The following is an 8,006-nucleotide window of genomic DNA, read 5'->3' on the forward strand; positions in this document are numbered from 1 at the left end:
CCATTGGGAAAAATCTCTAGGACGGGTCAAAATGTTTTTGCCGAATAGTGCATTGAAAAATGCATATTTTAAAATGTATTTCCCTGAGACGCATCATACTTTTAAGTGGCCATCCAGGCCACCAAACGCAAGGCGTCCGGGTGGACAGGTCAGGAGGACGACCCGGATGCCAAGCACCAGGGTCCCCACGGAGCGATTCGGGTGGACGACCTATGTGAGGAACCAAACGACGAAGCAGGAACCAGGCCGAGGAAGGCAACTGTTCTGGACGATAACCTCCCACACCGTGGTTGCGAGACGACCAGCGACTGGTCGCCACCGAGGCTTGGTCGGGAGGCAACCGTGGATTGGTCACCAACGAGGCCAGGTCCTGAAGCGGCTGGGCGCCCTCAGGAGCGAAGAGGATGATGGAGCGCAGGACCAGAGCCATGACCGCCACCATCCTGAAGTCTCTCCAGCTCCAGGGTGGCTCCACAGCACTCCCCAGCTCCTCCTGGACAGGAACGTGAGAAGGCGGCGACACCATCGCTATCGCCACCTCCTGGACAGCAGCGTGAGAAGGCGGCAACACCATCGCCATCGCCACCTTCTGGACAGCAACGTGAGAAGGCGGCGACACCATCGCCATCGCCACCTCCTGGACAGCAACGTGAGGCGGCTGGGGAACTGTCGCCACCTCCTGGACAGGAACGTGAGAAGGCGGCGGCAGCATCACCAACTCCACCTCCTCCTGGGCGGCAACGTGAGGCGGCTGGGGAACTGTCGCCACCTCCTGGACAGGAATGTGAGAAGGCAGCGTCAGTGTCACCGTCGCCACCTCCGTGACGGGAACGTATGGGCGTGCCCGTCGCCGACAGAGCAGGAGTGTGGAGCGTCCGCGGGCCGGTCGCCACTGGTACTCCAGAGCACGGACGAGAAGCGGCTGTGGAGACGTCGCCACCTCCTGGACAGCAACGTGAGGCGGCATCGGGTCGGTCCCCACTGCCACGTGAGCTTGCAGTGCATCCGTTGAAACAGCAACGTGGGCGTGGCGCGGTGGCGAATCCGTTTCCAGGGCAACGTGAACGAGAGACGGCAGGGCAACGTGAACGAGAGTCGGCAGAGAGACAGCCGAAACTGACACGTGGGCGTGTCTCGGGAGCGGGTCCGTTCCAAATGCCGCGTGAACTCTGCTCGGAACAGCCAAAACCTCGACGTGGGAATGGCGAGGAGGCGGGTCAGTTTCCACAGCTACGTGTGCTTGGTGAGGTGGCGAGTCCGATCCCACTGCGACGTGCGCTTGGTGAGGGGGCGAGTCGGTTTCCACGGCAACGTGAACGAGAGTAGGCAGAGAGTCAGTCGAAACTGACATGTGGGCGTGTCTCGGGAGCGGGTCAGTTCCAACTCCCACGTGAACCTGCTTCAGCAGCGAGTCCGTCGCAGTTGTGACGTCAGCGTAGCTCGGCTGGTTCGCCAATCCTTGCCGGACCTGGGACGTGAGAGCCGCCAATTCGGCGCTCTGCCGCTCTAATTGCGCCCGCATTACGCGGCAGAACGCCTCATGATTTGGCGGCTCCTCCTCCCTCTGGGCTGGAAGCTTCGCCACCAGCGGCGGGTCTGCCGGTTTCGCCGTTGCCGAAGATGCTCGGGTGCTGGGAACGCGGGGAGGTGAAACAAACTGACTGGGATGAAAGATCGGACGAGCAGATTCATAATCAGAATAATCGGAGTTGTACTCCGGCAGCCGGTCATACAAATCACGGTCCTCCTCATATTCCGAAAAGTCAGAGTCCAGAAGAATATGAGGAGCCGGACGGGTCGTGTTCGGGACGTATACATACCTCGCTGGCGGAGCATAAGACACGGAAGCGGAGGACGTCAGGGAGCCTACCCGGATCGGACAGGCTTGGTCCTCCGGCAGACGGTCTACCTTGCGTCGGTCCCGGCGACGCCGGGTCTTTCCTGCTGGGTCCTGTGTTGGCCAGTTCGTTCTGTCACGTCCCATCGGAACGAGAGTAGGACCCAAATGCAGGACTCGGAAGATGCAAGGTAGTTCAAGGAGAAACGTTTATTATATGCAGAGGTAGGGGATCGAGCAGGCAGTCGGGTGCAGCAACGGTAGTTGGGACGTCGGGCGAAGAGAGCAGGTGAGCGGGCAGGCAGGAGTCGGTACACAGGAGAACAATCAAAGCAGGCAGAAGTAACAAAGGAATCAGGCTTACAAAGTTGGTCGGAGAATGGCCGAAGGTCGGTACACACAGGTTCGATCAGGGATACCGGAGCACCCGAACGGGACATGAAGATCAACGAACTGGCGGGGACCAATCGTCATCGGGGTGATATAAATACACAGACTAATCAGCCAGCATGAGACGCAGGTGTGCGCCCCAATCAGCGCACCAGCGCAGGCACCCGCACAGCTCGTGCTGGAGCGGCAGGATCATGACAAGATGTTGCATAACAGGAAAAACATGCACAAATCACTTGCAAAAGAAAAACGCTACAAGATTTAAAATGTTGCAATCAGAAAACACCTGCAACAGAAAAATGCTACAAACAACAAAATGCACACAAATCCCAAAACAACTGCAAGAGAAATTCTGTAAATTCATGCCAGACAACGGAAGTCAAGCAACTAAGGGTTGCAACCTGTGAGGCACCAGTCGTATGTCGAGGTAGATACAACACACCTATTTTGAGCTCCATGCCGACAGAGACTAAAATAGGGAGGCCAAAGTCGTCAGCTCATTCTACGTGTGTGGAGAGTCAGAAAATCAAAAGACCGATGATGTTGACATGTTGTGCTGCATGCAGTTGAACACCGTATGTTGCATATTGCTAGCATATCCTTTGGCGTTGACAGAACAGTAAGCATCATTAAAATCAATTGAGAAATTATCAAGTTACAGCTTCATTTCAGTGTCCTTCCATTTCCTTCTAAGGGTGGGATAGGCTCTGGATCCCTCACAACCTTTGTAAGGATAAGCAGCTTGGACAATGGACATGGAATATCGACTAACCCAACATGGCCAGCACATAGGCACTTTAATCACACTTCAAGGCTCTGGCGTATCCATCCAACCATTCATTAAATTTTCTGTTTATCCTCATTTGGGTCAAATGCATGACTCAAGAGATAAGCAGAGAGTATAGAGGAAACCTTTATTCGGTCCAAGGTCAGGGATCAGGCAGGCAGTCCAAACAAGGCAGAGGTAATCGTGCGGCAGGCTCAAGGGACAGGCGTAGGTCGGTACATGGAGAGTAGAAGTCAGGCGAACGGGAGTGCGGGAACGAAGCATCAAGGATGACGATTTGGCGAAGGACAAGTCATCCCCAAGTCCTATATATATACTGGGAGGCATTAGCTGGAACCAGGTGCAGGTGTGCTCAGACTAATTGGCTGGCCACGCCTAGCCTGGGCAGGAAGCCAGGAGCATGACAGTACCCCCCCCCCCAACGGCCGGCTCTGGACGGCCCAGGAGCATCAGGATGAGCCGCGTGAAAGTCCCTGATGAGGGAGCGGTCCACGACGAAGGGGGAAGGGATCCAGGAGTGCTCCTCCGGGCCATATCCCTCCCAGTCTACCAGGTACTGGACCCCCCTTCCTCTGCGGCGGGAAGACACCAGCCGGCGCACAGTATACACCGGCCCACCGTCCACCATGCGGGGGGGTTGGGCCGGAGGAACCAGCGACGAAGTGCGATTCGGGCGAAGTCTGCTGACGTGGAACGTAGGGTTCACCCTCATCGACCTCGGCAGTTTCAGCGAGATGGCGACCGGGTTAATGATCTTGGAAATCGGGAACGGGCCAACGAACCTGGGAGCCAGTTTGCGGGATTACGTCTGCAACGGGAGATCTTTGGTGGAGAGCCACACTCGCTATCCCAGCCTGAGCTCCGGTGCGGCCCTTCTCTTGCGGTCCGCTGCGGACTTGTAGGCGCTGCTCATGCGCAGCAGTGTCCTCCGAGCTGCTTCCCAGGTCTGTTTGCAGTCTCTGGCTAGTGGAGGAAACGGGGACGGAGGATAGCCATGCACGACATGGAGTGGAGCCATACCTGTTGAAGCGGAGGGTTGAAAATTGTGGGCATACTCCACCGACTTGATGTGCTGGCTCCACGTGCTGTGGTCCTTGGATGCCAGACATCGAAGACCTGTCTCCAACTCCTGATTTATCCTTTCCGTCTGGCCATTAGACTCCGGGTGATGATCTGATGTCAGACGAGCTGAAGCACCGATGAAGTTGCAGAATTCCTTCCAGAAGCGGGTGCTGAATTGCGGACCCCTGTCCGACACGATGTCCCAGGGTAGCCCGTGGTAACGGATGACCTCGTCCAACACAATCTGGGCTGTCTGCTTGGCTGACGGGATCTTCGGAAGCGGCACAAAGTGGAGCATCTTGGAGAAACGGTCCACTACTGACAGCACAACTGTGTTCCCTTGGGAGGGCGGCAGGCCGGTAACGAAGTCCAGCGCAATGTGTGACCACCGGCGGAAGGGGATGGACAGCGGACGCAACTCGCCTACAGGTCGTAGGCAAGACGACTTATTGGCCGCACATACCGGGCAGGCATTGACGAAGTTGTTCACGTCCTTGCTAAGGTTGGGCCACCAGAACCTCTGTTCGACCATTGAACGGGTCTTCGCCATACCCGGATGGCAGACCGTCTTGTTGGTATGAGCCCAGTTGACAACGTCTCCCCGCAGAGAATGAACGACGAAAAGACGGTTCAACGGACAATCCGCGGGCGGCGGAGCCTCTCCCAGGGCCTCCTTCACCCACGACACGACGGCCCAAGTGAAGCCGGACACGAAGCACGCCTCTGGCAGGATAGTAGCAGCCTCTGAGTCCTCCCTCGTGGATCCGTGAGAGTGCGTCTGGCTTGCCGTTCTTGGAGCCTGGGCGGAAGGACAGAGTAAAGCGGAAGCGGGTGAAGAACAGGGCCCACCTGGCCTGGCGGGCGTTCAACCGCTTCGCGGACTTCAGGTATTCTAGGTTCTTATGGTCAGTGAAGACCACGAACGGTACTCGCGAGCCCTCCAGCCAGTGCCGCCACTCCTCCAACGCGGTCTTGACCGTCAGCAGTTCCCGATCTCCCATGTCATAGTTCCTCTCTGCCGGGGTCAGCTTCCTAGAGAGGAACGCGCACGGGTGGATCCGTCCATCCCTGGGACTCCTCTGAGACAAGATGGCTCCGATTCCCGAATTAGATGCGTCAACCTCCACCATAAACTCTTGTCGCCGACGTAAGCGCTCCTCCGCTGGGCTGCCGAGCCCCCCACTTGCATGGGTTCCGACGTAGAGGGCAACGTGGGTGGCCGGGAAGCGACCGGGCTGAGCCTCTCCGTCTCCTCCTCCCTCAGACCGTCCATCTGACCCTGCACGGTCAGGCGCTGATCCACCTTGAGGGCCAGTGCGATGAGGGCATCCAGCGAAGGCGGAAGATCCATGGCAACGAAGTGGCCACGGATCTGTGGGGAAAGTCCCTGGTTGAAGGCGTCATGGAGGGCCTCCTTGTTCCACCGGCTCTCGGCAGCCCGGATCCGGAATTCAATGGCGTAGTTGGACACGCGGCGATGGCCTTGACGAATTGTCATGAGCGAGGACGCCACCTGGCGTTCCGGAGCCGTGTACTGGAATACCTGGGTGAGCGCGCAGACGAACCTCGTCCATGAACGGCAGATCTCCGAGTTGCGACTCCACTCTGCAGTGGCCCACGCCTCCACCCTCCCCGTCATGTGGGAAATGACAAAGGCGATACAGGAGCGGTCTGTGGGAAAAGCGGACGCTTGCAGTTCAAAATGGAGATCGCACTGCACCAGGAAGGGCTTGACGTTGCCGGAGTCGCCTGAGAACCGTTCTGGTCGGGAGAACGGAGTTATGCCGGCACGGGGGGGCTCCGTAACAGGCGGAATGGCCGTCGTCGGCGTAGCAGCCGTGCTAGCTCAAGAAGCTAGCCACGGTTCCAGCCGGGCACAGAGCTCATGGATACGTTGATTAGTCACCTGGAGAGCAGCCTCCTGCTCGACCAGGCGTTTGCCCTGGACTTGCAGCGAACGGCGGATGGGTTCAGAGTCGGCTGGGTCCATGTTATGGCCAGATTGTTCTGTCACGAACGGGGCACGAGGGTGGACACAAATGGACGACTCAAGAGATAAGCAGAGAGTATAGAGGAAACCTTTATTCGGTCCAAGGTCAGGGATCAGGCAGACAGTCCAAACAAGGCAGAGGTAATCGTGCGGCAGGCTCAAGAGCGGGGTCGAAGGACAGGCGTAGGTCGGTACACGGAGAGTAGAAGTCAGGTGAACGGGAGTGAGGGAACGAAGTATCAAGGATGACGATCTGTGGCGAAGGACAAGTCGTCCCCCAAGTCCTATATATACTCGGAGGCATTAGCTGGAACAAGGTGCAGGTGTGCTAAGACTAATTGGCTGGCCACGCCCAGCCTGGGCAGGAACCCAGGAGCATGACACACTGGTGTGCTGAAGCCTATCCCAGCTTTTTATCTATTAAAGACTCCCCCTAGTCTGACAAGACTGACCCGTCCTGGAGGTTGGACTTCCTCGTAGCCTGGAAAACTACCGTTGTGTGGCCTGAACAAGCAGCATTTCTTGCTTGCAGTTTTTTTTAATCCATTCATTCATGTACAATTTTCTGGTTAGGGCCAGGGGGCGCTAGAGCCTATCGCAGCAGACTGGGTGAAAAACGGGCTACACCCTGGAGTGGTCAACAGTCAGTCGCAGGGTACATTTTTTTTTTTTATGCTTAGAGAATTTTCCTTTGCAGTTGTTTTCTGTGAATGCAGCATTTTCATCTTGCAGCATTTTTTCTTTTGCTGTTCTTTTTTAGGAATGCAATATTTTTTTCCTCATAGCATTTTCTTTTTCTTTTGTTTTATGGGCTTAATTGCTTTTTGTTTCGTGTCATTCCTACATTTGCAACATATGTCTGTAGTAGAGTAAGAAGAAGCATACATATTTAAGCAACTCCAACTATTTTAAAATATAATGACTCAATAAATTTATTTTTCAACAGTGCCGCTATATTGAAGCTAACCAATAATAAATACAGTATTTCTTACCATTAATGTGACTTCTGGTGCTGTATGGTTTTGCAGATAGCTTTGCAGCTTCTTACAAGCGTTGAGACTCCCGTCCATAAAACATAATGGGAGGTTAGTCTTGATACACGGAGCACCATCACTACGTACCAAAATAAGTGCATCCAGTGGAAGATCTATCCATCCATTTCCTTAGCCGCTTATCCTCACAAGTGCCGCAGGGAGTCTGGAGCCTATCTCTGCTGTCACTGAGCAGGAGGCAGGGTACAACCTGAACTGGTTGCTAGCCAATTGGATAGCACATAGCGACAAACAACTATGCTATTTCTGTTGTAGAACGGCTTTACGCCTCTTGATCATCTTGTACTCATGGTAGCCAAATTTCCACTGGCACCCTATTGCACCGTGGTGACCCTGGCAAAATAATGTGTCCCCCCCCCCAAAAAAAACACACCGCATTGCACTATATAATACTATATAAACTTTTTTTTTGGCCAGGTTCGATGTGTGTGCAAAACTTCTTGAGTTTTTGTGCATGTTTAGACCCTCAAAAATAATCCCTAATTAGGGAAGTTCGGCACTGTCCATACACCAGCAATATCAGCAAAGAACATTTGTTGTGTGATGATGTGCTGTAACTATGAATAAATACTTGTTTGTCTATGTCTTCTGGCCTGGATTCTTCTCAAATTTGCGACATTTTGAAAAGCGATGAGCCCTTATGGTCCAATTAAAACAGCTGTTGTTATCATGATGAATGATAAAAGTTATCCGCGTTGCCACAGCAACACCATGATGTGGAATGAAAAGTTAATAACTTTCCATCTTAAAAATCTCAAGTTCAGACCCCTAAAGTTGGAAGGCAATTGGATTTCTAGGAGGAGTTTGTCAGAACGTGACACCTGCAAAAGGCAAAAAATAGGTCAGAATTCAAAAGTAAATAAAAATGGTGGGCTTTTTTTTGGATGT

This window comes from Syngnathoides biaculeatus, chromosome 4 (genome assembly GCF_019802595.1).
Source record: "Syngnathoides biaculeatus isolate LvHL_M chromosome 4, ASM1980259v1, whole genome shotgun sequence".
Lineage (NCBI taxonomy): Eukaryota > Metazoa > Chordata > Actinopteri > Syngnathiformes > Syngnathidae > Syngnathoides > Syngnathoides biaculeatus.